General features: G+C 44.9%; 1 protein-coding gene across 2 annotated transcripts in view; it reads left to right on the forward strand.

The window, feature by feature from the left end:
* The window catches only part of HELQ (helicase, POLQ like), a 494,226-nt gene that overhangs the window by 447,780 nt on the left and 22,111 nt on the right, over positions 1-24,335 (forward strand). The gene's annotated exons all lie outside the window — the stretch shown is intronic.

Here is a 24,335-nt window from a genome sequence, read left to right on the forward strand (position 1 = left end):
TAAAATGTTCACACCATGGGTCACAGGGGGGGGGGGTGGACGCGTAATTGGCACACCCTGCAATAGTAAAACAAAACAACCGGGTATTGACAAACAGTCGATCCCTCGGCATAGAATGGTACTTCGCTTCATGAGGCAAAACGCAGAGAGATTACTCCGTTGTACTCACGCCCTCGACGCTCGGCACCCGTAGTGAACCTGTAGCGGCCCTCCGCTGGACCCCGAAGATGTGGGCGCGGGGCAGCGGGAGCGTTAAGTAATCGCTACGAGGAACTGAGCTTCCGGGTTGGGCGTGGTCGCACCAGGTAGAGGCTTGGGCGTGAGCCAATCGGTAATAGCTGATGAGAATGACGCGCCGGTCACAAGGAAAGAGCCCGGTATTCCTGGCGTTGCTAGGAGCAACCGACGACACAAGCATGGCGAGTCTGTTCTCACCTCGTCGAGTCATATAAAAATTCAGCAATTCTGGTTCAAACTCCTGAGAAGTTATAAAGTTTGTGAGTGCAGCCAGAAAGGAATGTATGGCTGTAATTGGGGTCCGACGGGAGCAGAGACTCCATTAAACTCGGCACTGGATACCAGGGGCACCTCGATCTGGTGCTAGTCAATTGGTGAAGTAAACTAATATTCATTGGTAATTACGAGTAAACACTGGTTGGAATATGCGAGTACCAGGTCACAGTGCATCAACAGACTAGTCAGAAAAGGCTCACGAATGATAGTTAGTGACAACAAGTCTGGTTCAACAGAAACATAGATGGAAGACTATAGTTAGACTTTATTTTAATACAGAGTTCCATGGGATATCATCGTTCAGCCCGAGAGTGTGGGTCCCAAGTCTGTAGACCCACCTTTGTTCCTTCTCAAAAAGGCGGTTGGTGATATTACTGCCATTTCCAATGTGTTCTATGACTGTCCAGTGCATATCATTCGTGGTGTGATTAAATTCAAGGAAGTGTTTACTCATTTTAGTAGTTGCTTTTTTACATCTCACATTAGACCGGTGTTCACAAATTCTTTGCTTAACCTTCCTACTGGTCATCCCTACATAACGTAGATTACAAGGACACGTGATGAGATAGACCACATTTTGTGTGTTGCAGTTTGTGTGATCTCGTTGAGTCCAAGTCTTGCCTGGTTCTAGAGTCAGCGTTTTTGAGTGTGTTGTTAGGTGGCAGACACTACAATTGGAACAAGGGTAATGGCCCACCACCCTCGGAAGGTTCCAGGTATCGGTTACTGATCTCAGTGCTTCTAGGGTTTTCGGTCTTGGTCGTGTGTGGACTAATGCATCTTTGATGCTTCTACCTTTCTTAAAGGAGAAGAGAGGTTTTTCCCAAGTCTGGTTGGTGCTGGTCAAAATACGCCAATTCTTATTTATTGATTTTTTCATAAAGTTCGACAGAGTACTATATGTTGTGACACAAGTTAAAGGGATATCCTGTTCAGTGTGCTCCCTTTCTTCAAGAAGAGCTTCCCTTGGCTGATTGCGAGCTCTTTTGTAGCCTTTGGTCAGAATAGGGGTGGGGTATCCTCTGACTTTAAGTTTAGTTGTTAGTTCAGCAGATTGCGCCTTAAAGTCCTGTAATTCAGAACAATTTCGTCTCAACCGGAGATACTGGCCATAGGGGAGATTCTCTCTCAAGGGACGAGGGTGGAAGCTGGTGAATTCCAAAAGATTGTTTTTAGCAGTTGGTTTATGAAAAGTCTTAGTGATAAGTTTGGTTCCAGAGACTTTGATGGTGACGTCCAGGAATGTCGCCTCAGTTTTGCTCGTGGCGTACGTGAATTTTAGATTGGGGTCTAGAGTATTGACCCACGTCAAGAAGGTCTGAAGTTCCTCATCATTACCATTCCATAGGACCAACACGTCGTCGATATAACGGCGCCAGACTTGTATTGATTGAGAGAATGGACTACTAGTAGGCAGGATGTATTTGGCCTCAAAATCTGCTACGTAAAGGCCTGCCACGCTCGGGGCAAAAGTACTACCCATAGAGGTCCCGGTACACTGAAGGTAAAGGTCACCCTCATAGGAGAAGAAATTTTCTTTAAGTGCCAGCGTCGCACATTCCAAAATGAAACCCTTAGAGGTTTGGTAGTTCCAGGTAACAGAGTCTAGGGCTGCCTCAAGGACCTTGATGGTATCGTCCTGGGGGATGCTGGTATATAAGCTCTCAATGTCAAGAGTAACTAGAGTGACAGTATTGTCAGCGAAACTCAGGTTCTCAAGTAGTTGTAAGAGGCTCTTCGTGTCCTTGAGGTAAGTTGGAGTGCTCTGTACTATAGGTTTCAAGTAATGGTCACAGAAACGGGAAAGAGGTTCCAGTAAGGAACCAATCCCAGAGACAATCGGACGTCCAGGTGGGGGCATCCGATTTTTATGGGTCTTCGGGAGGGTGTAGAAGTAGGGGGTAATACTCTCATTAACGCTGAGGTAATTAGCCTCATTCTTTGAGATGAGTCCGTCTTCTTCCGCTCTCCTTACTAGTATCGTGATCCGTGATCTGAGATCTTCCGTGGGGTCAGCTGTCAAAGGTTTGTAATTCTTTCTATCGTTGAGAAGTAGCCGACATGCCTTGTCGTAATCAGTGGTATTTTGAATAACGAGGCCACCACCCTTATCCGCCGGTTTTATCGTGATGTTTTGGTCATTCTGTAGATCTTGCAAAGCATGGTATTCAGCAGCGGTGAAATTGTTGAAGGATTTTGGATCTTGGCAGTTCTCGAGGTCTCGAGAAATTGCCTGCTCAAAAGCTGTGATGGCTGCCGGCACAGTATGTGGTGGCGGCGTAAAAGTGGAGCTTAATCTGAGGCTAGTGTCACCGTTTCGCAGAGCCTCATTGGGGTCTTCCTTTCCCTCAAAGAAGGCTTTAAGTTTCAATTTTCTGAAAAAAGCTCCGAGCTCACAATGAAGCCGGAACTTGTCAGGTCTTGAAGTGGGGATGAAGCCTAATCCTCTCTCCAGAACCTTTGTTTCAACCGATGACAAAACTTTGTCGGAGAGGTTTGTTATTAAACTTAGGTTCCGCTCGTTCCCGGTTGTTGTTCCTTGTTGCGGGTGTGGTTGCTCACCATGTCCGTATTCTCCCATGATAGTTGGTTGGACCCTCTTCTCTTCCCTCTGCCTCTCCGGCCAGCACCTAAAAAAGGCTGGCGAAATTGGGGATGAGATCACACAAACTGCAACACACAAAATGTGGTCTATCTCATCACGTGTCCTTGTAATCTACGTTATGTAGGGATGACCAGTAGGAAGGTTAAGCAAAGAATTTGTGAACACCGGTCTAATGTGAGATGTAAAAAAGCAACTACTAAAATGAGTAAACACTTCCTTGAATTTAATCACACCACGAATGATATGCACTGGACAGTCATAGAACACATTGGAAATGGCAGTAATATCACCAACCGCCTTTTTGAGAAGGAACAAAGGTGGGTCTACAGACTTGGGACCCACACTCTCGGGCTGAACGATGGTATCCCATGGAACTCTGTATTAAAATAAAGTCTAACTATAGTCTTCCATCTATGTTTCTGTTGAACCAGACTTGTTGTCACTAACTATCATTCGTGAGCCTTTTCTGACTAGTCTGTTGATGCACTGTGACCTGGTACTCGCATATTCCAACCAGTGTTTACTCGTAATTACCAATGAATATTAGTTTACTTCACCAATTGACTAGCACCAGATCGAGGTGCCCCTGGTATCCAGTGCCGAGTTTAATGGAGTCTCTGCTCCCGTCGGACCCCAATTACAGCCATACATTCCTTTCTGGCTGCACTCACAAACTTTATAACTTCTCAGGAGTTTGAACCAGAATTGCTGAATTTTTATATGACTCGACGAGGTGAGAACAGACTCGCCATGCTTGTGTCGTCGGTTGCTCCTAGCAACGCCAGGAATACCGGGCTCTTTCCTTGTGACCGGCGCGTCATTCTCATCAGCTATTACCGATTGGCTCACGCCCAAGCCTCTACCTGGTGCGACCACGCCCAACCCGGAAGCTCAGTTCCTCGTAGCGATTACTTAACGCTCCCGCTGCCCCGCGCCCACATCTTCGGGGTCCAGCGGAGGGCCGCTACAGGTTCACTACGGGTGCCGAGCGTCGAGGGCGTGAGTACAACGGAGTAATCTCTCTGCGTTTTGCCTCATGAAGCTAAGTACCATTCTATGCCGAGGGATCGACTGTTTGTCAATACCCGGTTGTTTTGTTTTACTATTGCAGGGTGTGCCAATTACGCGTCCACCCCCCCCCCTGTGACCCATGGTGTGAACATTTTACACCCTAAAATGAGAAATCTTTTAATTTGTTAGCACGATCGTGATCGCGCCGACTTTTTAGATTGATAGCATCTCTTACAGCACAAAACCATTGTACATAGAACTGCCTCTATATAGCACGTATAGTACACATCACTACCAACCAATAGCGTTCTATAAATATGGGGACCAAGGTGGTGTTAACTATACTGCTACTCTGCCACACAATGCTTTTTAAACCACCTATAGGAGCACAACGGATCTACATTAAGTGACCAACACCACAACTCATTGTTTATTTTGTCCTATATGTTTGTCCGTTTAATTCTTTTCCCACAGGTGCAGAAACCGCAAAAGTCGGAAGCCTCCTAAACCAGGAGTAATTAGGATGATATTCTCTTATTCCTAATTTTTTGCACTTTTTTCACAAGAATTTTTTCACTTTCACGTCCCTAGGTAGGGTGGGCCTTAGCGAGCCCATACCGCCAGGGTTTATCACACACTAAGTCCTGATCAATGCCAGGTAAATTTACACCGTTTCTTGGCTGAAACATGTCGACTGACCTAGGAAACTACCACTTAATTAAATGTGGACGTATTTCCTACACAAACTTTTTTTACTTCTAAGTCCATAGTGATCATGTTAATAAAGTTCTTTTGAGACACTACTGACTTCTTTTTAAACCCCTCATCACTCACTTAAAATTAATTTCCTTCGCACAACATTGCCTTTACCCACTAACCCGCTCTGCAGTAGATCTGGCGTCGAAGCACACGAAAGAGACGCTAGGTCTCTTTTGTGGGGCCCAATGATGAAGCATGTCATCACTAGGTGGTGAGTGAGGGCTTTCTTTAACGCCTTAAGTGAAGACGTTTATTCGCTCCAATCCGGTGGTCTGTTACTACCTGGGTACACTATATAAATCTATAATCTGTAAATATAAATTGTGCATTTCTTCTGCCTTTTAATATTGCCAAATAGGCAGCTCTGAGGTCTGTGTTCTATTCTGAGGTGCGTGGTCTGCTTTAAGTCCTCTACTGCCTGGCATTGCCAGGCCAAATACAGAAAGTTTGCCCTGCTAATACCACAACATGGGCAGCTGTCCGGTCTAGTCGGGGACATGCGGTGAAGGTCTTTAAGAGTCAGATAGGTCCTATGCAGGAAATTGTGGTGTAGCAGCTTAAAGCAGCCATTTTAAGAGACTGTACGAGTAAGGTCACAGACATGCACCCAGTCCCCATCGTCCAACGGAGTTTCTAGATCACCATACAAGGCCGTAGGTGACCAGGGCCAGCATAATTTTCTTTAACAGTGAAATCAAATGTCTGCCTGTCCTGCAGGACAGTAGGATCCCCAGGGTGTGGGTAGGTTTGGGCGTGGCAGGGTAAGAGAATCAGGTCAATTTGGCTATCTAGGCTAGTTTGGCATGATGTAAGAAGTGCCCAGGTCCAAGCGTAAATTCTTTGCAAGCCTCTTCAAAGGTTATGAAAGCCTCTCTGGGGTATACCCACCTTCTCTCCATGCTTGGGAGGACAAATTGGGAGTTCTTGTGGAATGGGGCCCGTTTCAGTATTGGTTCGTTGAAACGTTGCCATATTTTCACTGTCAGACTATGTATGGGATTTCTGTCGAGATCCCCACACCCACCATTAATACTACCAGCAGTCAACCTGATTCCACCATCCCTGTTAGCAAACACTTTTCCCAGTAGTCTCCTAGGTCCAGCCATTGGGCTGTGTACTGTAGGTGTGCGACATAGTGATACAGGTCCAGTTGTGGCACCTCTATTCCCCCCTCTTTGTCCTCCCCCAAATCCAGAAATCATTACGAGTTCCTTGCTGTATGTTTCAGAGTTAACCAGGTTCCGGCTCCTTGAGGCTCCCACTGCTCCTTGACTCTTCGATGGGTTTAGAGATGGGTAGGTTATGGTTTAGACATTCTGCCGTCACTGATATTGCCCCGTTTTGTTTTCCTGCTCACCATGTTTTCCTTGATATGCCCTTTGAATACCACTCACACTGCCCTGTCCGCTATATACTACTTCCAGTAGTTCATAATATCGACATAAGGCTTCAGACTTCAGACCTACATTAAAATACGAACTATTATTTGCAGTAGATACAGGATCCATGAAAATAACATGAAGAAGTATTGCTTATTAATGATATAGGATATATATGATATTTGTGATCAAAGTTGTATCATATTGTTGAAATCCTAAATATTAACCAGTTACATGCTACCAACGACTAAGAGGAATTAAAAATTGTATTTCTAAATGTGAAAGGCCTTAATTGTCCGGTAAAAAGGAAAACAAATAGATTACTACCAAATACTTAAAGGAGACATAGTTTACCTACATGAAACCACAATTGGAACTAACAAAGCCCAATCCTTACAAAGGTTTTGGGTCCAGCATATTGTCTGCTCACTAGCAAAAAAAGAATGGGGTTTTAATGGTTATATCAAAACAGGCTGAAAGAATAATTTTGGAGTCCATGTACAATGAGGAAGGAAAAGGGCTAATTCTAAAAGGTAACAGAGAGACCTACTGTGAGAAGTTAGCCTGGCATATGATCTCGACTAGTTCTAGTGGGCACCTTGTACCAGTCTAATCGACCCTTATTGATGGTGGTTGTAAAGTCAACCTTATAGAAAGCCATCCTAGTGGTAGCATGAACCAGCAGTCTTCAGGCTAAGACTTCAGTAGGCGAGTTAAGCAAGTTGTTTTACCATATATAATCCCTTGAATACCAAATGAAAGGACACCACACAAGGTATATATCAAATATATATGTATTTAATCTAAACACAACCCCTCTGCACTCTTTATGAGGTCAGAGGTAAAAATACAATACAAGTCACACAATTAATATACGATAAGTTGCACAGTATACCTTATGCCACATACTAAGAAAGTGGTATAAGTACCACGTGAGAGTTAGAAAGCAGGCCTAGGGCCTGTAGAATCGCTGGGGTTACACTAAACAACCAAAGGTTAGGAAGTAGGAGACCCACGGGAGCCGCGTGCAGTGTCTAAACAAAGGCACGGGTTCCCATTGACTTTCTATGGAGTTCGTAAAAGTTACAGTTTAAGGACACTTCTGGATGGACTAGGACGGAACCCTTTTAGACTTAGACACTAGGAGGGCCAATACCCTCGAGACTACCAGAGTACTTGTGTTACCTCACCCACGGAAGCCGAGTGCATAGGTGTCTTTTGATGTCAGGATTCGTCGTCGTTTTCTATGGAGAGCAGCAAAGAAGTGCTGCAGGCGACCAGAGGAAAAGTGTCCTGGTGGATCCAAGGGTGGATCGGAGATGTGAAGAACCTGAAAGCAGAGGGGACAGAGTCTGTGACCAGGAAGTTACCAGGAAGGAACCAGGCGATGTTGGGTGCTTGAAGGTGAAGGTGAGTTTGCCTCTTCAGCCACGAGGTCCAGGAGGCATCGACTATGACCAGGAGCTGGATTCGATGACTGCATTGTCGGTATCTGGATTAGACCCAACAAGCCTTGGCAACCACAACCCACGCAGGATGTCGAGATTGGTTCTATTACAGGCCAGCAAGGTCTGTGGCGCTTCTGCTTTTCAGGGAAGCTGGAGCAACCAGGATCGCAAATTAGATTCAAGATGACGTCTTCAGGGGGCTCACTAGCCAACGGGCAAGGAGCCGGGAAGACACGTCGAGCACAAATGTAAAGGCGGGGCCCACCTTGCTTCGGTTGTGGGCCCTGCCTTGTTCTTCGGTTCAAATGATGCTCGGGGCTGGGACTTCTCGTACCCCAATGCACAACTTACTGAGGCTTCAGGAAAGGTGTGCAGGTAGCAAAAGGCAGGATGTCCAAGATGTCCGGTCCCACGTCTCTTGTGTCCGCCACGGGTCTCAGCTTTGATGTGGGTCGGGGTCAGAGAAGTCTGGAAGTCAAGTTCTTGAGTCGCAGAGTCTTCGGGTTCCGGCGGGAGCCTTGAAACTGCAGACCGGCAAAGTTGCTGTTGGTGCCTGTTTGAACAAGGTGGTCACTCCTTGACCACAAGGGAGATGTCTTCCGTCTTCCAGTCAGAATGGAATGTCGAAGGTCCAAGATAGGTCTTATAAAAAGATTTGTCCAGGATAATCTAAAGTCCTGGGGACACAGTTCCTATACTTATACTAATAATGGGGGCTGGATTACCTGACTAGGTCCCTCCTATGGGTGGATCAGAGAACGGGGTGGTTACACCCCTTTCCCTTTGTCCAGTTTTGCGCTGGGGCTGGAGTGACCCAGCATCTGGTTTGAACCGGGCTATGCATGGAGCACCTTGTGTGCCCCAGGCAGTGTCTAGGTGTATTCACCCAATGCAGCCCTCCCTGCCCCAGTACACAAAACCCCTGTCTGGGGAGGTGCTGGCACCTCCCTGGACAGTAAACCTATTTTCCAGGCCGCCCTTGCTGGAGTTTCCCCCAGCAACAGGAGGTCAGACTCGTGTCTGTGGCAGCAGCATCCATTTTGTGATGCTGAGGCTCTGTTTAACTTTAACCGGGTAAAGCAGTAACTTGCATGTCTTTTCCCTCTAGAAGGGTGGAATGCTACCCCTGCTGCCAGAATTGGCGGGGGTGTAGTATTCCAAAGTGTTTGACACCTTACACGACATGTTTTGATAAAGCCAAACCAAAGTTAGCATTAACCGCGAGGATTATAATGCACTTAAGAGTATATGGTATGGCTATATCATAGAGCAGCTATAAGGAGATGGTTCCGAAAGCTGCAGAGGATCTCAGCTCATGCTAGCACTCTGCCTCCAGGATTGTCGAGGCCTACCATAGGAGTGGCTTATAGGTGTATATGTGTCTATATGTAAAGGTAGATATAGGTATACTCTAAGTAAGGGGTGATTACACCACCTTACCCAGGCTGTGTGAACAGACCTGGGGCGTCAGTTTGGAAGGCAAACCAGGGGTGGCACACTACATGCTGCTGCCCCTGGTAGGCCTAGGGTGCACCTATGCCCTGTGTACCTATGTTACACTATACAGGGGCTCACAAGAGTGACCCATTAACCAATCTGGTATGCACCTAAAGTGCATGGTATCAATTTAGAGAGAGAACAGATGGGCTGTGGGTCAGATTAGCAGGCCCACAGCCACACTAAAGTCGAAAAAACAGAGAATCACAGCAAAAAGTGGGGGTGACCATAGGAAGCAGACCCTACTCTCCTACACAACCCCCCCCCCCCCCCAAAAAAGCAGGGACATTAAACTAACCTTGACCAGTTGAGTCTTCATGTTCTAAGTGGAAATATCTGGAGAGTCAATCTGCATTGGCATGGTCAGTCCCGGATTGGTGTCACTACAACGCGGTTTTTTACAACGCATACCGTTACATCGGAATTTTTACAACGCAGGATCCATTACATCGGATGCCATTACAACGCATGGCATTACATAGCAGATGCTATTACAACGCATGGCATTACATCGTAAGTATAGGTAAGTATACCTTTTTAAAAAAAAATGTAATTAAGTTAATATAATTAAATTTAATTAATTTAATTAAAATACATTTTAAAATAGTAATTAATTTAATAGATTTAAATCTATTTATTTAATTTAATTTTAATAAAAATTGTAATTAATTTTAATTAATTAATATAATGAAATTAATTTAATTTAAATATTTTTAAAATTGTAATTAAATTAAATTAATTAAAATAATTTATTTAATTTAATTAAAAAATGTAATTAATCTAATATACTTAATTTAATTTAATAAATATATTTTAATTAATTTATAAATGGTAAATATAATTTAATTAGCCCTAAGCACAAACCCAACCCTGAACCCTAAAACACCCCTGTACCCCAAAACCCAAACCCAACCCTAAAACCTAAAAATACCCCTGTACCCCAAAACCCAAACCCTACCCTGAAACCTAAAAACACCCCTGTACCCCAAAACCCAAACCCTACCCTGAAACCTAAAAACACCCCTGTACCCCAAAACCCAAACCCTACCCTGAAACCTAAAAACACCCCTGTACCCCAAAACCCAAACCCTACCCTGAAACCTAAAAACACCCCTGTACACCTGTACTTATTTTAAAAATTACTTTAATATAATAAATAAATTAATAATATTAAAAAACATAAATAAATATATTTAATTATAATTAATATTAATAAAATAAAAAATTTTTAATTACTTACCTATACGTACGATGTAATGTCATGCGTTGTAATAGCATCTGCTATGTAATGCCATGCGTTGTAATGGCATCCGATGTAATGGATCCTGCGTTGTAAAAGTTCCGTTGTAAAAGACTCCCGTTGTAAAAGTTGCGATGTAACGGTGCATCACCTCAGTCCCAGGTCTATGTTCCACTGTAAAGTCCATCCCCTGTAGGGAAATGGACCACCTGAGCAGTTTGCGATTTTCACCCTTCATCTGGTTTAGCCACAAGAGGGGCTTATGGTCTGTCTGAATCTTGAAGTGAGTACCAAACAAGTATGGCCTCAGCTTCTTCAGGGCCCAAACCACAGCAAAGGCCTCCCTCTCAATAGCTGACCAACGTTTCTCTCTAGGGGTCAGCCTTCTGCTAATAAAAGCTACTGGCTGGTCTTGACCACCTTTATTCAATTGTAAAAGCACAGCACCTACCCCCAACTCAGAAGCATCTGTTTGGACAATGAATTCTTTGGAGTAGTCTGGACTTTGCAGAATAGGAGCAGTGCACATGGCCTGCTTCAGGTCATCAAATGCCTTTTGACAGCTTACTGTCCACTGAATTTTCTTTGGCATTTTCTTAGAAGTTAAGTCATTCAGTGGTGTCACTATAGAACATACCCCTTAACAAATTTCCTGTAATACCCAGTCAGGCCCAAGAAAGCTCTGACCTGAGACTGGGTGGTTGGAGCAGTCCAGTCCATTATGGTCTGGATTTTGCTCTGCAATGGGTGAACCTGGCCTCCACCTACAAGGTGGCCCAGGTATACAACCTGACTCTGCCCTATCTGGCACTTGGTAGCCTTGATAGTTAGGCCTGCCTTTTGCAGGGCCTCCAAAACATTCTTTAGGTGGATCAGGTGATCTTCCCAAGTGGAGCTAAAGACAGCAATATCATCAAGATAAGCTGCACAGTAGTCATCCAGACCTGAAAGGACTTGGTTCACCAACCTTTGGAATGTGGCAGGTGTATTCTTCAAACCAAAGGGCATCACCACAAATTGATAATGCCCACCAGGGTTTGAAAATGCTGTCTTTGGCTTTGCATCATCAGCTAGTCTGATCTGCCAGTAGCCAGTTGTCAAGTCAAATGTACTCAAAAACTTGGCAGATGCCAATCTGTCAATGAGTTCATCTGCCCTTGGCATTGGATGGGCATCTGTCCTAGTGACAGCATTGAGGCCTCTGTAATCCACGCAAAACCTCATCTCTCTCTTACCATCTTGGGTGTGAGGTTTAGGCACTAGGACTACTGGACTGGCCCAAGGGCTCTCTGAGGGCTCAATGACTCCCAAATCCAACATCTTTTGGACCTCTGTCCTGATGCAGTCCCTAACATGATCAGGTTGCCTGTAAATCTTACTTTTAACAGGCGGACTGACCCCAGTGTCCACTTCATGAGTGCACCAGGTAGTCTGACTTGGAGTCAGAAAAAACATATGTCTGTAGGACTGTAGAACTTGTCTGCAGTCCTGCTGCTGTTGGTCAGTGAGGCTGCCTGCCAAGGCTACACCATCCACTGAACCATCATCAGGGATCTGAGAAAGCAGGTCTGGGAGAGGGTCACTCTCTTCCTCATGTCCCTCATCTGTAGCCATGAGCAAGCCCATGTCTGCCCTGTCAATATATGGTTTCAATCTGTTGACATGAAGCACCCTGTGGGGGCTCCTGGGAGTTCCAAGGTCAACCAAATAGGTGACTTCTCACTTCTGCTTAACAATAGTGTGGGGTACACTCCACTTGTCTTGGAGAGCTGCTGGGGCCACAGGCTCCAACACCTACACTTTCTATCGTGGCTGGTAAACAGTCAGCACAGCCTTTTGGTCATGACAGGCCTTTTGCAATTCCTGACTAGCCTCAAGATTTTTAGATGCCTTTTTCATGTACTCTGCCATCCTAGAGCGTAGACCAAGTACATAATCCACAATGTCCTGTTTGGGAGGTTTGAGAGGTAACTCCCATCCCTCTTTCACCAGACACAGGGGTCCTCTTACAGAGTGCCCAAACAGAAGCTCAAAAGGGCTGTAGCCAACCCCCTTCTGTGGGACCTCTCTGTAAGCAAACAAAAGGCAGGGCAGCAGGATGTCCCATCCCCGCCTGAGCTTTTCAGGGAGACCCTTAATCATGCCCTTTAAGGTCTTGTTAAATCTTTCAACTAGACCATTGCACTGTGGATGATAGGGTGTGGTGAACTTGTAGTTCACTCCACACTCCTTCCACATAGCAGTCAGATATCCAGACTTTAAGTTTGCACCTCTGTCTGAGACAACTTCCTTTGGAAAACCCACTCTTGAGAAAACTCCCAGGAGGGCTCTTGCCACAACAGGTGCTGTTGTGGTCCTTAGGGGAATAGCTTCTGGGTATCTGGTGGCATGATCCACTACCACCAGAATAAACCTGTGCCCAGAGGCTGTTTTGGGATCCATTGGTCCAACAATGTCAATCCCTACACGTTCAAAGGGAACCCCCACCACAGGTAGTGGTATTAGGGGGACCTTTGTGGTGCCACCTGATTTGCCACTGGCTTGGCAGGTGACACAGGAGCGACAAACTCCTTGGTATCTTCTGACATGTGAGGCCAGTGAAATTGAGGAACAAGCCTGTCCCAAGTCTTGTTCTGGCCAAGATGTCCTGCTAGGGGAATATCATGGGCTAGTGTGAGAAGGAAGCCCCTGAAAGCCAAACGTATGACCAACCTCCTGGAATCTCCAGGCTTAGGGTCTATAGCCTCTGAATACAGGAGCCCATCATCCCAATAGACTTTGTCGGTCCCACTAGCATTCCCTGCAGCCTCAGCAGCAACTTGCTGTCTGAGGGGTTCAAGAGAAGGGCAGTCTAACTGCTACTGCCTCAGATCTGCCCTGGAGCGTCTCCCTGTCCCAAGAAACTCAACCTGATCAGGCTCAAGCTTTTCTAGGACAGTTTCCTCCTGGGTCTCACAATCAGCTTCCTGTGAAGTCTGACTCTCTTCCTGAGGCAAGGGGGAAGGCACTGCCTTAACCCTACTGCTTCTCCACCTGGTAGGCAACTGGTCCATTGTTCCAGAATCCACTGTCAGTTCAGTGTTGCTATTTCTGACCTGTGACCTAGTCACAGCAAGGACATGTGCTGATATCCCTAACATGTCTGCATGGGTCCTATACTCCACTTCAGCCCAAGCTAAAGTCTCCAGGTCATTTCCAAGCAAGCATTCTACAGGGAGGTCTGAGCTAACCACAACCTTTTTGAGGCCAGTTACCCCTCCCCAGGAGAAATTAACAATTGCCATACTGTGAGTGGTAGTGACATTGCTAGCATTGGCCACTAGGTAATTTTCACCTAGTATGATCTGTCCAGGGTCCACAAAGCCAGGCGTCACCATTGTGACACTAGCACGTTTCCCTGTAGGCCTGAGCCACTTTGCCATTAATTAAAGGAGTTTGCCTGTACTTGCCCAAGTTATTGGGACTCCCAGTAGAGGACATAATTATGTCCCCATCACAGATCAAAACAGCTTGAGTTGGTATTCTGACTAGGCCAGAATTCATCTCAGTTCCCAGGGTTAACCCTACTACACCCTTCTGTTGAGAACCACCTCTTGGAGCTGGACTAGGGGGAACAGTTGCCTTAGGGGCAATGGTGGCTGGTCCAGTGAGTATTTACTCTACAAATCTTGCACCAAGGTTTCTTGGGCCTTCTTTCTTCTTAGATTGTTGGGAACCCCCACCATTAGAAGCTTTTTGGGGACCTTGAGAAGACTTCTGGTCTTTTGCTTTCTCCCCACCCTTTTGGTCTTGCTTCTTCTGATCACCACCTTGGTTCTGTACCTTCTGCCTCACCCTGGTTCTGACCCATTTGTCTGCCTTCTTTCCCAATTCTTGGGGAGAGATCAGATCAGAGTCAACCAGGTGCTGATGCAATAACTGGTTCCTCTGTTAAGAATTTGTTCTCTCATAATCAAATTATACAATCCTGTATAGTCATTGACCGTACTGCCCAGTAACCAGCCCTCCAGAGCCTTAGTTGCACAATCTACAAAATCAGTCCAGTCCTAAGCCCTCTCCAAAGCAGTTATCCATTTGTGGATGTCATCCCCAATCTGATAGGGAGGGACAATCTTGTCCAGGTTTCTATGGCCATGAGACCTTTCCCTATCTCTAGGAATTTTGCTGCCACCAGTGGGCTCTAGCCCACTTAACTTTTTCGCTCTTTCAAGAGCCAGGGTCTCTTGTGCTAGGGCAACATCTTGCCTCTTGAGCGTAAGCTTGACTTCCTTCATCCTAGCGTTGTGCTCTCTCCTCTGAGGGGAAGTCATCCTTCTCACAGCAGAGGCACTGGACCCTACTGAGGAATCAGAATGATCAGAACCACTGGACAGTGATATGGGCCTTCTGGTTCCACTGTTAGGCCTATCTGGAAGGTTAGAGGGGGGCCTACCATGGCCCTCTCCACCTCCAGACAGTCCTGTGTTGCTCAGGGGAGCTTCATCAGCTTCATCCTGGTCATCATCCTCATCAGAGACCAATGGATCATCTCCAATGGTATTTTCCTCTGTTGAGAGATGCCCCCCTGTCTACCCCCTTGGTTACCCTGGTCTGATGCATTCTCTACATAATGAGCCACTAATATATTTTATTAACTGTACAATTAATTAAAATCTTTACAGTAAAAATAAAAAGTACAGAGAGCAGTAATTCTAAAACTTCTTTGCTTGTTTAAAAGATGGTGTAGGCCCGTTCTAGTTTAAAAAAAAAAAGATAAAAGTGAAAAACAAAATAAGGAGGAGGGGTACAGCTCCCCCAAACTTAGTCCCATTTAATTGGCCTTTCCCAGCCTTGTATGCGTGGGAATGAGTCTTTGCTTTCTTTCATGGGGGGGGGGGGGGTAAAAGTGGCACTGTCAGTGATGATACGTCACAAGTTCACATCAACTCTAATCCGTTGCATGTGGAGTGAACTTCCTGAATGATGGAAGGCTCTTGCTATAGGTTTTGAGTGCCAGTCTTATTTGGTGCACTAGTTTCGCCAATCTAGCTAATGTCATTGTGGTGGTGGTTGACAAACACAGGGCTGATGCTTCCGAGCATGTTGTTATGCTTGGATTGAGGCAGATCGGGCGCAGCAGTCGCCGGCGTTCATTCTTAAAACGAGGGCAGCAGCAGAGAAGATGCAGCCAGGATTCCCTTTTGTACGTGCATAGCCTGCAGGATATGGAGTCCCCTCTTTGCTTCTGGCCTGTGTTGTGATAGCCTCGCTTGGGTATGGTTGGGCTTTGCCCGCAGTGTATGATTTATTTAGGGGTTCCAAAATGGAACTTCGGCGGAGGGATTTATAATCAAGTTCAAATGAGATTTCATGCACTTGTTTGTTAATGGCTCTCTTCCAAACATTCAGCTGGATGTTCTGCCGCACGAGATTTTCTTCCACTAATTTGAGAGCTTTAGTTGCATTTCCCAGCCTGGAGTGCCATGTCGATGCCGGATCTTCAAAGATGGATCTCAAGTGCTGTTTTAAGGAATTATACGGGGCTTGTAATACCCTCACGTACAGCTTGATAAGCTCCCCCTGGCCGATCACATCTGGCCTTGCTAGGCCAAGCTCCGGTCTCAGCCTGGTTCTTCTTGCGGACCTTGATATATGCAGCACAGACTTGTAAGCCTTAGCTTGGGCAGAGTTGAGGAGGGCAACCAGCTTCCCGGGGAAAGCCAGATTTCCGTAGGAGATTGCAGGAAGCAGCTTTGCTCTTAAAGCTATCAGTATTGGACTTGCGGAGGGGCTAATAAGATTCTGGCTTAGTTGTCTTAGCAAATGTGTTACTGTGTTGGCTTTTGAAGCCAGCTGATTGAGGTGAACATTTGCTTTGGCCCGTTCCGAGAACCAGACCCCTAGGTAGTTGTAGGAGGCCACTGAGTGTATTTGAGCATTTCCCACTAATATATCTACCAGGTGGTTGAAGGTTGGACTCTGTCCTTGTCTCAACTTTCTGACTGCACACAGGCTTCTCAGTTCATGAAAAGTGAATGAGTCATACTTAGAAGGCACCCTCTGGGTTTCTTCTGGAAGAGGTCCACTAGGGCCTGCTTCCAAGGACATTTTCTAGTGAGGTGTGGTGTGTGCACCTACCTACACTAAATGGTTTCCTACTAGAACCTCTCTAGGAGTTTGTCAGGGTGTGCTAAGCTCTTACCACCTACAACTACTAAGTTCAGTAGAACCTATGTATATAAGACTTGATTTATATGTACCTACAGGTACCTTGATATGATCTTTAAGATGATATTACAAGATTCTTTGGTAAAACAAATTGCATGCTCTTATCCCAACCGCTGCACACCAATGTGAGAAGTTAGCCTGGCATATGATGTCCACTAGTTCTAGTGAGCACCTTGTACCAGTCCAATCGACCCTTATTGATGGTGGTTGTAAAGTCAACCTTATAGAAAGCTATCCTAGTGGTAGCATGAACCAACAGTCTTCAGGCTAAGACTTCAGTAGGCGAATTAAGCAAGTTGTTTTACCTTATATAATCCCTTGATTACCAAATGAAAGGACACCACACAAGGTATATATCAAATATATATGTATTTAATCTAAACACAACCCCTCTGCACTCTTTGAGGTCAGAGGTAAAAATACAATACAAGTCACACAGTTAATATACGATAAGTTGCACAGTATATGTTATCCCTACAAACCATATACTAAGAAAGTGGTATAAGTACCACGTGAGAGTTAGAAAGCAGGCCTAGGGCCTGTAGAATCGCTGGGGCTACACTAAACAACCAAAGGTTAGGAAGTAGGAGACCCACGGGAGCCGCGTGCAGTGTCTAAACACAGGCGCGGGTTCCCATTGACTTTCTATGGAGTTCGTAAAAGTTACAAAGTTACAGTTTAAGGACTCTTCCGGATGGACTAGGATGGAACCTTTTAGACTTAGACATTAGGAGGGCCAATACCCTCGAGACTACCAGAGTACTCGTGTTACCTCACCCACGGAAGCCGGGTGTATAGGTGTCTTTAGATGTCGGGTTTCGTCTTCGTTTTCTATGGAGAGCTGCAAAGAAGTGCTGCAGGCGACCAGAGGAGAAGTGTCCGGGTTGATCCAAGGGTGGATCGGAGGTGTGAAGAACCTGAAAGCAGAGGGGACAGAGTCTGGGTCACTAGCCAGTGACCAGGAAGGTACCAGGAAGGTACCAGGCGATGTCGGGTGCTTGAAGGTGAAGAAGGTGAGTTTGTCTCTTCAGCCACGAGGTCCAGGAGGCATCGACGATGACCAGGAGCTGGATTCAAGCTGTCCCACGATGCATCTAGATGACTGCAGCGTCGGTATCCGGATAGGACCCAACAAGCCTTGGCAACCGCAACCCACGCAGGATGTCGAGATTGGCTCTGTTGCAGGCCAGCAAGGTCTGTGGCGCTTCTCCTTTTCAGGGAAGCTGGAGCAAGCCTGGAGCAACCAGGATCGCAAGTTAAATTCAAGATGGTGTCTTCAGGGGGCTCACTAGCCAACGGGCAAGGAGCCGGGAAGACACGTTGAGCACAAATGTAAAGGCGGGGCCCACGGGACACTCGCGGAGTGTGGGGGCCTGAGCTTCGGTTCAAATGATGCTCGGGGCTGGGGCTTCTCGTACCGCAATGCACAACTTACTGAGGCTTCAGGAAAGGAGTGCAGGTAGCCAAATGCAGGATGTCCAAGATGTCCGGTCCCACGTCTCCCGTGTCCGCCACGGGTCTCCGCTTTGATGTGGGTCGGGGTCAGAGAAGTCTGGAAGTCCAGTTCTTGAGTCGCAGAGTCTTCGGGTTCCGGCGGTAGCCTTGAAACTGCAGACCGGCAAAGTTGCTGCTGGTGCCTGTTTGAACAGGGTGGTCACTCCTTGACCACAAAGGAGATGTCTTCCGTCTTCCAGTCAGAATGGAATGTCGAAGGTCCAAGATATGTCTTATAAAAAGATTCATCCAGGATAATCGAAAGTCCTGGTGACACAGCTCCTATACTTATACTAAGGATGGGGGCTGGATTACCTGACTAGGTCCCTCCTATGGGTGGACCTGAGAAGGGGGTCATTACACCCCTTTCCCTTTGTCCAGAGTCGCGCTGGGGCTGGAGTTCCACAGCAACTGGTTTGAACCGGGCTATGCATGGAGCACCTTGTGTGCCCCAGGCAGTGTCTAGATGCATTCACTGAATGCAGCCCTCCCTGCCCTAATACACAAAACCCCTGTCTGGGGAGGTGCTGGCACCTCCCTGGACAGGAAACCTATTGTCCAGGCCGCCCTTGCTGGAGTTTCCCCCAGCAACAGGCGGTCAGACTCATGTCTGTGGCAAAATCATCCATTTTGTGATGCTGAGGATCTGTTTAACTTTAACCGGGTAAAGCAGTAACTTGCATGTCTTTTCCCTCTAGAAGGGTGGAATGCTACCCCTGCCGCCAGAATTGGGGGGGGGTAGTATTCCAAAGTGTTTGACACCTTACACAACATGTTTTGATAATGCCAAACCAAAGTTAGCATTAACCGCGAGGATTATAATGCACTTAAGAGTATATGGTATGGCTATATCATAGAGCAGCTATAAGGAGATGGTTCCAAAAGCTGCAGAGGGGCTCAGCTCATGCTAGCACTCTGCCTCCAGGATTGTCGAGGCCTACCATAGGAGTGGCTTATAGGTGTATATGTGTCTATATGTAAAGGTAGATATAGGTATACTCTAAGTAAAGGGTGATTACACCACCTTATCCAGGCTGTGTGAACAGACCTGTGGTGTCAGTTTGGAAGGCAAACCAAGGGTGGCACAATACATGCTGCAGCCCCTGGTTGGCCTAGGGTGCACCTATGCCCTGGGTACCTATGGTACACTAAACAGGGGCTCACAAGAGTGACCCAGTAACCAGTCTGGTATGCACCTAAAGTGCATGGTATCAATTTAGAGAGAGAACAGCTGGACTGTGGGTCTGATTAGCAGGCCCACAGCCACACTAAAGTCAAAAAACCAGAGAATCACAGCTAAAAGTGGGGGTGACTATCGGAAGCAGACCCTACTCTCCTACACCTACCACATAACAAACATTTGCCCCGACCAACGTTGATACTCCATCTGGATCACCATGAATAAAAAAATATGAAATCCCACAAGATACCAATATTGTGGTCAGGTGGGCTTCAGTTTACTTTGGGACATTGCCTTGCATAGGATCAACCCGAATAAAACCCTCTCACAAATGAGGGGATCTGCAATGAACCCACCCAGTTGGCCTGGGGCCAGGTTCAGTGCGTTGTGCCCCCAATTTGGGCACACTGTTTTTATGCCAATTTATTTTCTAAGGTTTACGCTGGGTATTGCATAACCTATTTATACTATGATGTCTACTGCGCAATGCTTATGTGCCCTGATGTATGCCTCTAATGATGCTCATGAGGTTAGTGAGTAATATGGTATGCTAATGGTTTTTAGACCTCATGTGTTTATGCCTACAGTGATTGCATACTGTGTTTTATGCCTAATGTGATGATTATTGCATAGTGTGATTTACGTTGCACGATCTAGGCCTCAGTTCAGTATTTCACCAGTAGTTACTGGTTGTGCTCTACATTTATTATTTGTGCTACATTTACCATTGGTGATTTGTGATGGTTATGAGAGTGGCCCATTGGCCCTGTTGTTTGTAAATAGTCCCCCGTGAATATTGCCCAGTGCCAGTTGGCACTGTGTATATTGTCTGGTTACCATCTAATGTGTTTTATGATAATACAAAGGCTATTTTTGATATAACCTTGTGTGGAGTTCCTTTTGTGGTGTGCCTAGTGTGTTGCTGCTGTGTGGGTGTTGCGCAAACGCTTTACACATTGCCTCTGGGATAAGCCTGACTGCTCGTGCCAAGCTACCAAGGGGGTGAGAAGGGGTTATCTTTGGCGTGTAACTCCCTTGCCCTGACTAGAGTGGTGGTCTCTGCCTGGCTTTGGCGCAAGCCTTAGCCAACCAGAGATCCCATTTCTAACACTGACCGGAAACACTGTGGGATGACATGAAAGCCACAGTAAAACGTGAAATGATAAAAGTAATGGCCATGAAAATAAAAATGCCAACCAGACAGTAGTAGAATAGAATTAAAAGCACATATCAAACAATCAGAACATAAACTCATCTAATACAGAAATGTAGCATGGCTACATGAGCCACAAAGCAACAAATATGAATACAAGAAAATACTAAGTAGCTGCGCTTATACTTAGAAAACTAACTTTAAAGAAAGAAGATTCATTGAACAAAACAGCGCTGGTAGAATGCTAGCGAACCATCTTAAACACAATTGAACTTCTGAATCCACAGCTGTTTAAAGACTTCTCTGGCAAAAGACACACAGACCCGCAGGCAATAGTGAAGTGATTTAAGACTTTACTCCAAACTATACAACCCTGAATCCACTACCTATAAGCAAGTATTTAGAAAATACCTAGAAGGAATACAATTACTCATAATGGCCAATACAACAAATCAAGAACTTTATAAACCCATAGACCAAGCGGAAATAAGCTTAACCATCAACACTTTGAAAGCAGGTAAAGCACCAGGCCCTGATGGCCTTACAGCCAGATTCTATAAGGCTTTATTATCAACATACTTGGAAAGCTTTACAGAGACTATTAAGGAAATTGATAAAATTACAGGTACAGCGTATGAGGCGACCATAGTAGTCTACCATAAAGATGGGAGAGAACCCCTTGAAATAAAGAATTACAGACCCATGTCACTGCTAAATGTGAACTGCAAGATCTATGCTAAAATTCTATCAACAAGGTTAGAAAAGGTGCTACCAAAGTTGATCCACCAGTCCCAGACTGCTTTGTCAAAAGCTGTCTCACATCGGACAACATTAGTCTTTTCTGCCATGTGATTGAAAGAGCTAAGACCCTATCATTCCCTGCGATAGCCATGGCTTTACGCAGAGAAAGCCTTTGACAATGTCTCATGGGCCTTCCTTTGATTAGCCTTAAGTAAATTAAACCTAGGATAGAAATTTGATTGCATAAAGTTTTGCCATATACACCCATCCCCCAGCCCGAATAAGAGTAAATGGTCACTTATCAAACAAAATTGCTCATTCTCAAGGCACCAGACAGGATGGCCATGATCGCCCCTCCTCTTCATATTTGTGATAGAGCTGCTATTAGCCTCCCTAAGACCTAATGAGGATATAGAAGTTATCCCATTCTAATCTAACATACAAAAATATAAAATTTATGCAGATGATGTCCTGATCTTCACAGAAAAGCAGACCTGGCAATCTCAGCAATAGTAAATGCAGTTAACCAAAGTGCAGAAATATCAGGAAACTCTTTAAACCTGGATAAAACCAAATTGTATCTCTTGATAACCTCCGTTCTCACAGAAACAACACCAAACTTACATGGCAACCCAAGCGCATTAAGTATTTAAGTCTACAATTAAAAAGAAAATACAAGGCGATGACGGACGGAGTCCTGAAACTTTTCAGACACTCACCCCTAGCCCCCCAACACAAATCTGGGTTGAATCCATCATCGTTCTTTAGTTTACTTCTCCACCCCAGTTTGGACCCAGCCATATGCAAATCAGTTTGGCCCTGTGCCTCATGTGAACAGTCCAGCCCGAACTGCCAGTCCAGGTCCTCCCTGGACTGGAAACAAGCATCCTGGTACCGGTTTCAGGGTAACACCCCTCATCAGCCAGGCTAGCTTGAATCGAGTGGCAAAGTGAGCAAGGGACCCACGTCTGGGCATACCCTGCCAACTTAGGGCGAACAAAGCAAACACAAGGAGAGATCAGCCCAGTTTTAAAAATAAACATAACATACACCAAACACCATCTTGAACAAACACAGCTCCTGAAAATTAAAAATGCTATTAATGCATGATCCCCCAAGTTCATGGCATGGTGAGGTAGAGTTGAAACCACCACAATGATGATAGACCATTAAGAAAATGTAATCACTTTCATGTTCTCACTACAACTCACTATTAACTTCTGTAAGACTTGAGACAAATTAATATCTGACTTTGTATGGAAAAATGAAGCAATACCAGCCCTCCTAAAATTCAGAATAACCAAAACTCAAGGCGGTATCAGTCTCCAGGATTTTTACAGTGATCAAAAAGCGTTCCTATGCAGACAAGCTCTGTGGTGGATGCAAACATTGAGACAGGACAAACCACTGAAGGTGTTTTGATCGAGAAAATCTTGTCAAGCCGCATTCATTGCAACCACTAAAAACAATGAAAAACTAAACGTTCAACTCTCCCCTACTATTATGGGCCCATACTAGCCTTGAAATGTCTTGACAAAAACATAATAACAAAATTCTCAGCTCGGACCATGTCTCTCTCTAGAGTAACATTAAAATCAGAATTGAGGGAAGACCCCCACTATGGCTTAACTGTGCAGGCAAAGGCATGTAATATGCTAAAGACCTAGGAACTCCACCATCCCCAAAATAATTTGCAAAACTACAGAATGTACATAGCTTTGAAATCGTAGTCTGCTATAGCTTTCAAAAAATTAAAGCAAAATTGGCCAAACTTGTATAAAAAAACTTTTTATTTAGATTTAGCATCACTACTAATAAAACTTTCATCCCAACCACATGCTGCTTCAAAAATATGCAAAAAATTATATAACCATAATGACAATAAAAAAGTATTGTTTTAACAGTAAAGTAAATGGAGTGAATCTTGCTCTACACTCAATATTCAACCACCTATGGCAAAAGTGTGGCCTGAAATATGGAGTTGTTTTACTAAAGATAAGATATCTCCCAATATAGCTCAATGCAAAATTTGGACAGTCTAAAGATCTTTTCGTACACCAGAAAAATTTGCAAAATTTGCTCCATCAAGCTCGAATAAATACTGGAACTGCAATACTGCAACTGGAATTATTCACCAAATATTGTTAAAACCTTTCTGGAAGGAAATTGAGAAAAACATTAATAGGATCTTTCACACAAACCTTTGCCTAAATTATATCAATGTATTCCTGGGCCTGTGGTCTGCTACACCCTCTGCTAATATAAACAACCGCTACCTTCATCTGATGTACCTTCTTCTGAAAATAGGAAAAATAAATAGACTTTGCCAATGGAAATCCTACAAAAAAAACATATCCTACATGGTGGGCATGGGTCTGTCAATACTGTATTTAACAAAAACATTAATTCACATGACTCGCACAAACTGTGGGGACAACTACAATGAACATGCAAAAATCAAATCCCCCTCCCCCATTGATCTTGGAAATATAACATGACGTAGACTGGAACTTTGCTCATGATTTTCAACATTACCTCAACAGCCTCAACTCACAAATATACCCACATAAAATTTGTCAACAAAATCAAACATGGATCTGGACTCCTTGATCTCAGTCACATTCATCCGCACAAATAAGAAGGCTATTAATACTCCTCGCATCACTAGGCCTTATCAACCCCTTCCCTTTCCTTCCTATCACTCTCCCTCCTCTTCTGCCCCATGATGCATTTTTTAATATAAGCAATGCTAGAATCTCTTTCTATTTAAACATATTGATATTTCACAGATGTCTTTAAACTTATGAATACTATATACTTGTTAGAATTGCTTTACTGTGGTTGATGTAGTGTATCCTCTTTCTGAAAATCTTCATAATAAAAATTTCTGAAAACAAAATGTTCACAGATCAGTGAATACTCTCAACCATAGCCTAGTCAAAGGCAAAGTTATAGGAAAACTTGGTTGATTTCTTACATCTTAAATTCATTAGATCCACCAGACCGGCATATTCTTCTTTATGGTATTATCTAAATGTAGTCTTTCATTTATTTCTTACTGAGGGGTGACGGTGATGCACCTTTTCTAGAGCTTTTCTATGCTAAAAT

The sequence above is a fragment of the Lissotriton helveticus genome, chromosome 2_1, assembly GCF_964261635.1.
Source record: "Lissotriton helveticus chromosome 2_1, aLisHel1.1, whole genome shotgun sequence".
Classification (NCBI taxonomy): domain Eukaryota; kingdom Metazoa; phylum Chordata; class Amphibia; order Caudata; family Salamandridae; genus Lissotriton; species Lissotriton helveticus.